The sequence below is a fragment of the Glycine max genome, chromosome 14 (genome assembly GCF_000004515.6).
Source record: "Glycine max cultivar Williams 82 chromosome 14, Glycine_max_v4.0, whole genome shotgun sequence".
NCBI lineage: Eukaryota > Viridiplantae > Streptophyta > Magnoliopsida > Fabales > Fabaceae > Glycine > Glycine max.
Window position 1 is genome coordinate 19,627,119 of NC_038250.2, and position 8,898 is coordinate 19,636,016.

The following is an 8,898-nucleotide window of genomic DNA, read 5'->3' on the forward strand; positions in this document are numbered from 1 at the left end:
GACTGACGAGCGTGAACGAGAGAGAGACCTCTGAGTAACGCAAAGAGGAACTGACGGAGAGCTCATGATAGGTGAGGGGAGTTTATTATAAAATTTACCATTTTTGATACCATAGTTAGGGTTAGGGAACCTAACTAAGGGAATACATGCCTGTCCCTGTTGCATGCTAAGTTTTTCTTTAGAAAACAATGCTTTTGACAAATGGGATGCGATAAATCTATTGTTGATGAATAAAATAATTATCCTTATTTGACTTGTGTTGTTTGAAGACTTGGGAAGTGTGAATCTCAGGCATGAAAAAAATATATGTATATGCGGAATGCGACTTACTGTTGATGTTGCTATTGATGACATTAATTGATATGTGGTGATGTTGATATTTATGATGATATTGATTTGAGATGACGTTGCTAATGAAGATCATGTCAACATGAATTGATGTTATTATTGATGATTATGTGAATATGAAATGAGGTTGTTGTTGTAGTTGTTGATAACGTCATTGAGATGAGATGATATTTATGTTGAGAATGATATTGAAATGGAATGTTGATGATGTTGTAAATACATTGAGATGTGCATGTTGTGTATGTTCATGAGGGGGTGCAGTGACCTTGTCGGATGTCCCTTGTGTGGGAGACTAGAGTGGTTAAAGAATTTAAGCATCTCTGAGGGGAATGCTTAGGAGCTTTAATTCATCCATGGTCATTGTACTTGATGGTGCCCATGTTTGATACATTGGATGTTGTGTATGTTCATGGGGGGTGTATTGACCTTGTCAGATGTCCCTGGTGGGGGAAAGTAGAGTGGTTAAAGAGTTTAAACATCTCTAAGGGGATGTTTAGGATCTTTAATTCATCCATGGTCTTTGTACTTGATGGTGCTCACGTTCATATGTCGTATGTTGTGTATGTCCATGGGGGGGTGTATTGACCTTGTCGGATGTCTCTGGTGGGGGAAAAATAGAGTGGTTAAAGAGTTTAAACATCTCTAAGGGGATGCTTAGGATCTTTAATTCATCCATGGTCTTTACACTTGATTGTGCCCACGTTTCATGCCTCATATGCCACGGGAAATAGTATAAACTATGGCAGTATGTACTTTGTACTAGGGGGTGCATCACCTGGTAGGGAACTCCCTTGTGGCCCAAGCTGATCACCGAGGGGGAGGGGGAGTTACGGTGCATGACTGGGTGGCCTCGACAAATACTGCATAGTTTCCCTAAGTGAGGTGTCGTGTGGACACGCTTAGGCTATTTCCTTGGTTGATGGTACGTACCACATTGCATCTAAGAGTTGAGGTCAGGTGCATGCATCATTCTGAGCAGTATTGATTGGATCCATGGATGGATGATGAATAATTGTTGAATGTGGGTGTTGAATAATGAATGTTGTGTAAGCTCATGATGTTTGACTATGTTTTCTTGCTAATTGTGATTATTTGGATTTAGCATTGGTTCTTTTTATAATGAACTCACCCTTTCAATTTTGTATCGTGTGGTTGATACCTGTGATGATCGCAAACTTGTTCGTGGGAGCATAATGACAACAGTAGGGTGCAGGAACTGAGATTATGTTGAGGAGCCACTGATCCGACGTGATGACGTTGGGATTATTTTGGGAAAGAGTTGTGTTTTGTTAATCAACTCCTCCATAGTTGGTTCCATGATTCTTTTGTTGAATTAAAGATGTAAATCACAGATTTGAATTATATGTATGAACAAGTTTAATTTCCATTATATGAATGATGTGTATTGAGTTACTATTCCTATATGTATATGTATTCACTTAAGTAATGTTTGTTGTTTGATGAATGTATGTCGAGACAAAAATTACTTTCATTTTTTTTCATAAGCAAATTAACAGAGTTTTCATTTAAAATTTGAAATAATCGCTATTTAGAATGGTGATATCGTAGCGACGAGGCGGGTCCTTACAACTCATATACTTACTTGAGCGTTGGAGTCCTTTGTTTTGTAGGTCCCTCCTCTTGTCCTCCTAACAAAGGTCACTCTCAGCCAACGTGCAAAGTCTAGGAGCCCAGCTTAGTCACGTCCACCCTGATGTGTGCCAACTCTGTATTTTGGTAAGTACAAAAGGAAATAGAAGCATCTTTATGAAACTATTAGTCTTGGTAGAAGTTGTTATGGTTGGGAGGTGGTTTTACATGCAACTTGTTATGAGTAACTGTAATGAAGGAAATTTAATTAACGGCCAGAGAATAAAGAGTTACCTTGGCTTGTAGACATAGCTAGCAGTGAGCACATGGAAAAATTGTAGACATGTACTGCAAAGCTCTTCAGGTGAGATTCCATTATAGCATTATGAGGTTATAATCCTTTGAAAATAACTCCTCTATGATTTGATTTCACTCATATGCCTAGAATTTTATAACTACTAATTTTTCATATGGGATTAAAAAGTAGGAGGAGACTGCAAAATGTGAAGTTTATGCAGGTAAGTCCAAGCACAATAGACTTTGAGAAATATTTTGCTCACTCAATTTTGCACTCTTGGCCAAGGAATCAAGAGTGGCCCAACACACAACAGACTTTGAGAAATATTTTGCTCACTCAATTTTGATCAGCAAGTTATAACCAATAATGTTCTATACTTTTTCTAGCATGTTGTAAAGGCACATTCTTTTGGCTTTGTGCATGCACTTTAAGTTACTGTGCGTGGATATTGTTTCCTTCTTATTCTTATATGTTCTATGGAAATGTTTTTATTTTTTTAATTTTCTTGATAATTACAATGATATTATCTTATTGCACTTCGTTTCATGTTTCCAAATATTAATGTGTGAGGGTTTATAATTGGTGTCATACTCTCATGTTTCCAAAAGACATTTATCTTATTGCTAGTGCATTATTAGAAGTTGGAATTTTCAATTGTAGTATCAAGAATGATTGTGATCCTATGAGTTTATGTTATCTTTCTCTTTGCTCCAATTGAGAATAAGAATATGACATATATCTTCTTAATTTCTATAATTATTTGTTTTGTTGATTTTTCTCCCTATAATTTGTAAAATATAACAATTAGTTAAAAAATTAAGGATTAAGATTCTAATCACATATATTATTATATTTTACAAATAACATGGAGAAAAAAAAATACATATCATAACAAATCTAAAAGATAAACTTTTTAGATTGATTCTTAAAAAGCACCAATAAAAAAAAGTTAAAGTTAACACCCAAATTTTGCTGCAAAATTCAGCTATTAGGGATTCAATAGAATGGCTATCGCCTAAGGTGAAATTCGGCTAACTTTCATGTTAGCTAAATGAGGTGAAGGCTAGTCTAGTTGAATATGGAATTGACGACTTATTAATATTAGTCAAACAAGAATATTAGTCGAACATGAACAAAGTCAATACGGTTATCTACAATATTAGTCGAATGGCAGAATTCAGCTAATATTAATGTTAGCTGAATGAGAAGGAGGCCAATTCAGTTGAATATGCAACTGACTAATCTTCAATGTTTGTTGGACATTAAGGTTAGCTAAACATGGATAAGGTCTATACAATTACCTACACAATGGTAGAATTCGGGTAAGTTTGAGGTTAGTTGAATGAGTAGAAAATCAATTTGGTTACGTTCAATATTAGTTGAGTGAGAGATTTAGCTAACTTTAGTATTAGTTGAACATGGATAAGGTTATTTCAGGTAATTATAATGTTAGTTGAATGATAGATTTTGGCTAACTTTAAGCATAAAAAATCAGTTTAATTAAGATTTAATTTAATAAAGATAAAATGATATTTTCCATGTTTTTTTTATATTCAAATGACTTGTAACAATTAAAACTAATCAATGATAGTGCTCCCTAAAAAATAGGATCTTCTCCAACATTTGAAATAACTTATCAATTGACTTGTGGAAAGAGAAGAACATGCCTAGATGTTAGTTGCAGTTGCCAGAAGATAAATCTGCCTCGGAATTAGTTAGCTGAAACATTAGCTGAAATAGACTATTGCTTGCCAAATTTAACTGCTAGAATTAGTCGAATCAATGTAAAACTAGCCGAATGATCCTGTATAACTCAAACCACATTCTAGGAAGTTATCAAGTAGAAAAATGTGGTCCATTAAGGGATTTGAGTTTGTAGCCAATAAATAGACCTTGTACTTCAAATTTTACATACACAATCAATCAAACCCAAGCTTATTTTATCCTGCACTAACTTTATCACTTTTCTTTACAATTTATGTCATTTATTGTTTTCATTTAAACCTTTCCTTTACAACCTTTACTTTACTACTTTCCTTTACCACTTTACTTTATAGCCTTTCAACCATTACCTTTCACGCAAAATCCTATCTTCTTCCCTTCTTTTCTATTCACCTACACCAAGCGCTTTGTGGAGTAGCTTGGGAACTCATAGCTAGGGAGCAGATTCCACTTCTTGGCATAAATCGTTTGATCTTTATTTGGGATCACATTGAAGCAAGGCTGGCCAAAACATATTGCGGTTAACTTTGAATTTTTACATGACGACAAAAATTAATTTTTGTAGATGGTCTTTTTCTTAATGATTTAAAAAAGTTACTTTTTAGATTGTTCACTTAAAGAAATGATATAAAAAGTTAACTTTTAAGATCAATTAACAATCGATTTAAAAAGTTTGACTTTCTATGCCGCGTACATAGACATCGGTCATACAACTGATGTAAAAGGTCCTTTTAACTGATGTAAAAAATCTTTTTTATAGTAGTGTTTAATTACAAAATTGATTTTGGTGAGGAGGAGGAGAGGGGGGGGGGGGGGGTAACCAATTTAGTGGGTGAATGGGTTGGTGCATAATCAATTTAGTGGGTGGGAAAGGAGGCTAATGAAAGTAAAAATTGTGTCCTTTCCCCACACTTCTTTGGCTACAAACAACACACAATTACCAAGATTTCTTCAATTTGTACTTCTTTCTTCCTTTCAATTCGTTGATACCAAATAAAGGTGAAATGTTAAACTTGAAAATACTTAAAAGAAAGGTTATACTTTAAAAAAAAATCATATCGGAAAAAATTTAAAAATACTCAATATGTAAGATCAAACAACTAAGTGCATGTTTGGTATACTGTTGGAAACGAAAGTTGGTAGCAAAAGGACTTTTGCAAAAGCATATGCACCCTTTCTTTTACGTTTAGTTTTTGTTGGGTCATTGGGTTTTGTCTTGAAATTCATGCACAATGAATTGAATGATAAACTAGACATGCTCTAAATTGAGATTAAGATAACTTAAAATAAAGTCATTTAAGTCTTTCTATAACCAAAGTTCAATTTCTATATTTCAAACAAATAGGTGTTAAATATAAAGTTAAAATTTGAAAAAAAAAAGAAGGAAAAAAAATTATGTTTTCAAGCCTTATTGTGAGAGATGATTATGGGTATAATCTGAATAGGTATTATAATAATACTAATCTTTATAGTTTCATTTTTTTAAGAATACCCAAACTCATACCTACATACATAGTAAATTAAATACTTCTATCCTTGCCTATAGTATTTGTATTTGTACACAATGTTCCTATCTACACTTAAATTAATTGTGAAAAAATAACAAATACAAAAATATTAATTTAAAATTCAACTAATAATTGTAAAATATTACAATATAAACATTATTTTTTTAATTTATTAATTAATGGTAGGGATATCATGTATTTATATCTATTTCCATTAAAATTTATGGGTGATATATCTACTCATTCATTAAATAGATAATTATATTATCCAATTTATTATGAGTAACTTCCACTGATATATATTGAGTTCATTGCACTTTGTCATTCGTACTCTTTTATTGCTTGTTCTTTTAAGGAAAACCATGTTGTATTATAAGAAAAACACATGCAATATTAGTCCTTCATCTCATGGTTTACAATAGTTTGATTTCATAGGGAACTTCCTCTATCCAAAGAGGCTAATGTTGTATTAGGAACACTTTGTATCACTACTAAAAAGCATGTTTTAGTGTCGTTGAATCTAAGTCGGTTTTCGAAAAATAGATGTAGAAAAATAAACAGTGTCATTTTTTAAATTAAGTTCAAATTTTTAAAAATGGTTTTTGTAAAACTGTCTTTGAAAGCAAGTGTTCAAAGACGGTTTTCCAAAAACTGTCTTTGAAAACAAGTGTTCAAGGACAATTTTCGAAAAAATGTCCTTGAAAATCCTTCCCATTTAATTTACGCTTTCATTTCCCTTAATTTTCACGTGCTCTCTCAGTCTCTTGGGGCACAACTCTCTGAGTCTCTCGCCCTTCCCACACCCATGCCCACTCCTAACTTTGAACGTATCCACACCCACGCCCGCCCCATATGCCTCGCCACCACCTCTGTCCGCTTCTTCTCCCGTCGACAAACAAAAAACCTAACTTCATTTTCTCTTCCCTTTCAAGATCTCAAAATGTCAAAACCCTAGAGCAACATTGGAGCCTGGGCCGCTGATTCCAAGCAACCATTTTATTTTAGTTTTGTTACCTACTAATGTTGTGTTCCAGTTCTAACTCTTAATTGTTTTTCGTGTTGTGCAGTGTCAGGTTTTTTACAAATTAAGATTGGCGGAGTTTATTTTTGGCCATGGCGGTAGGGTGGAACTCGCAACTCATAGTGGAGACGTGGTCGCAGGGAGGACTTATTGCCACCAACGTGGGGTTAGCGGTGGCGAGGTCTCACACGTGTGGAAGACACATGTGCGTAGTTTCCGATGAGTAGACAAGGTTGCAGTACGCAGAGAGGATGGGCGAGGCAGGCGTGACAGTAGATATCATGGTGGGGGAATGCGAATTCAAACTCCAAGGGTTTCATATGGCGGAACCTCGTGGCGAAAGGTTCTTCGCGGCGTGTTGTTCGTTAGGCGTTTCTTCCTGTAGGGAAGGGACTTGACATGAGCCTAGCATAGCATATTCCCCTTTTATGTTTGAATGATTCTTCTGTCTTATCCAAACTCACTAACAATCTGTTAGAGATGCCTCTAAAACCTATCAGCACAATATCGTAATTTCACATTTTTATTATCCTAGGATTCTATATTCCATTGCCTTCAATGGAAGATCTAAAAAGATAATGAACATGTTTGGATTTAATTACTACATTCTTGAGGGAATCATGTCTAGATAATCCTGCTATAAAAATAATGATGATGACAACTTATCTCGAAGCAAGGGGCTAAAGCAAAAAAGACATAATTTTCCATTTCCAACATCAATATTGTGCCTGTATTTATCATTCCATTTAAAATTCCCCGTTTGCTCTGTCTTACTTGCAAGCGCCTGCAACTCTGCATTTAGTTATTGTACATCAATACATATCATTTTCATTTACCACTAATGTAATAATTTTAATAAAATTATACCAGTAAATGGTCAAAAATTCAAAAGGCATTCAAAATTCATGTATATATATTTTGAAAGGAACTCCTTTTCAAACTATAAGTGAAACATTATGATCGTGTACATTCAAAATTATTTTTTAAGAAATGCTAATAGGAGACAGAGTTTTGAGAGGGAGGAGTGGAGGGAGTATCATTTTAATGTGAAGCAAAATATCATAGGTTCTAGTAAATATTAGTCAGGTATAAAGATCATGTGTACTGCTTTCGTAAATACTCATTGAATAAGATATGAACTTTAGCATTTTTCTTCCAACAGGATTTTGTTTTTATGAGCAATGAATTGGCGTTGCTTTGAATAGCAAAGCAGTAAGGAGTGCATGATAGCAACTAATTTGAAATTGTGAAACTGTTTATTTATTTGGTAGGGAGTTTATGGACCTTCTGTTGTCCCCAGCTTCTAAGGTTTTGATTAACTGGTTTGAGGTAATCTTATGGTTTTAAATTTTAATTGCTTTTCATTTAGATCTTCAACTTCAAAGTTCAAACTCTATGATTGTATCTGATATAATTGAACATGTCTTAATGCTCTGATGTTGTAGCTTTTGTTTGTGTTCATATCTCATGTCTCAGAAGTTTTCTAAACTTCCTTTTATTTTTTATATATCCTTAATCTAGGCCAGTGTCCACACCCCAGGAAGTGGCTATGTGCTGCTACGTCATATTCTATGTGCAACTATATAGTATTTTATCTCAATAGTAGTCTAAAGTTACATTTCTGAATAATTACTTAATTATATTGTTGAGACATAAACTATTAATTTGCTACCCTTTGTCTATAGTTTTGTATTGTTCATACAAAGAGTGTGAATACCATGCTATTTATTCCATATAGATATGTTGAAGGTGGAATGGACTTAATATCCAAGGCTATTGGTAACGCTGCTATTGAATCTGGAGCACATGTAACCAATGTTGAGGTATTCCATCAAGAATCTCTAACTTTCAAATTACTTCCTCCATAGTCAGCAGCGCATCAATTGTCACATTCTAAGCAGATTCTGATAGACTTGTGTCCTCTTATTTTGTGATCAAAATCTTTCAAATGAAGGCAAACTTAGAATTCAAATAGTTTTTACTTCCTAAGGCATGATCGCTGGTGTGCACTGATCTTAATCATGCAGTTTTCAACATTAACTCCAATGAAGTTTTCAAAGTTCAAATTCCTTAATGGAAGCCAGTGCATTCTTTTTCTCTATTTGTTTTAATCTTCCTACTGATTTTTGAAAGGACCTTATTCACTAAAATTTCTTCTTATCCAAATGGAAAAATCAACTTGTGTTATCATATAAAAAATATTTATCATTTCATTGAGAAAAAAAGGGATAAGAGAATAAATGTTTTTTTCTTACCTCCACATCCTTCCCTTTTTCTTCTCTTCTTTTTATTCCATCTAGGCTCTATCTAATCAGATGCGATATTCTGTATTCTTATAGGTGTCTCTGTGACACCCTCTACCTCGACATATATATAAATAAACAAAATATATAAAAATATCGGTAACCAAA